This window comes from Argopecten irradians, chromosome 4 (assembly GCF_041381155.1).
Source record: "Argopecten irradians isolate NY chromosome 4, Ai_NY, whole genome shotgun sequence".
Taxonomy (NCBI): domain Eukaryota; kingdom Metazoa; phylum Mollusca; class Bivalvia; order Pectinida; family Pectinidae; genus Argopecten; species Argopecten irradians.
The window spans coordinates 18987090-18988291 of NC_091137.1; positions in this window are offsets into that span (position 1 = coordinate 18987090).

The following is a 1202-nucleotide window of genomic DNA, read 5'->3' on the forward strand; positions in this document are numbered from 1 at the left end:
TCTTTCAAATGACATGTTTGCACCCCCGTCCTGAGCAATGCCCCCCCCCCTACCCCCCTGCTACGCCCTATGCCCCTGTAGTTTGGAAAATTGGCAGGATTTCTTCAGTTATAAGTATTGGAAATGAGTGAAAGGTTATTTAAATGAAATAAAAACACTTCTGAATTCACGTTCATGTGTAGTTTGTAACATGTCATTTAGTATAAAGATGGTTGTCGTCGGTCACATGATCTAGTTGCTAGTCTTGAGATCAGAGAATAATACCAAGAGTTAGACATCAATTATAATATCTGTGATTTAAAACGACCGTTTAGATTTATTTTGATTTATCTCCCCCTAGTTTGAGTCGGGATATATTCACGTACTCACAAGACCAATTCGTCCATTTCTCGTGAAGAAATGGGGAGACAACTTTAAAAAATGGAACCTATATCATGGTTATTCGTAATTCAGAGGGAACGTCTGCGATTTGTACATAACCAAAATTCTTTGTTTCTATAAATGGTAAAAAGGCATAGCGTGCATGGAATATCATTTTGGAATTGATAACTCCTAAATAATACGGGTCATATCTTTTGATGTCATAACTCTTGAGTACCTGCCGATAAAATTTCTGATGAGGGAAGAAACTAAGGAAGGCAAATATCGCGCGTGTCTCCGACTCGTCATGCGAACACTCTGCTCACGCCTTTGGACAGCTCGTGCTCTTTCTTTAAACCACGATCGAGAGTTCAGCTAATTTATATTCATAGTTGTGAATTTTGATGAGGCTGCGCCTACGTCGGGTAATCCCGTCCGTAAACATTGCCAGTATTGTCAATGGTCCGAATTTACATGGAAATATCCATATCATATGTTTGTGTTACCGCCAGGACCCAGATGTCAATATCGGACCATGACAACATGGAATTGGTTTACGGTAAATGTCTACAAATTCCTATAATTTATCTAAGGATAAACTATACGCGTTTGTTATTAAATATAATCATAAATATAACTAATACAATAAAACTGAAGTCTTCTTTTTTCTTAACTTCAGCTTGGATGCTTGTTTTTGTAAAAAATAAAAGAGGATATTTTATGATATAACAAATATGTAACATAGTGACCGTACGATTTCCTATTCTTGACTAAAATCCAACTTGATTCCATGAATGTTCAATTTGAGTACGCCTACGACTTAATACTGCATTGCCTGTACG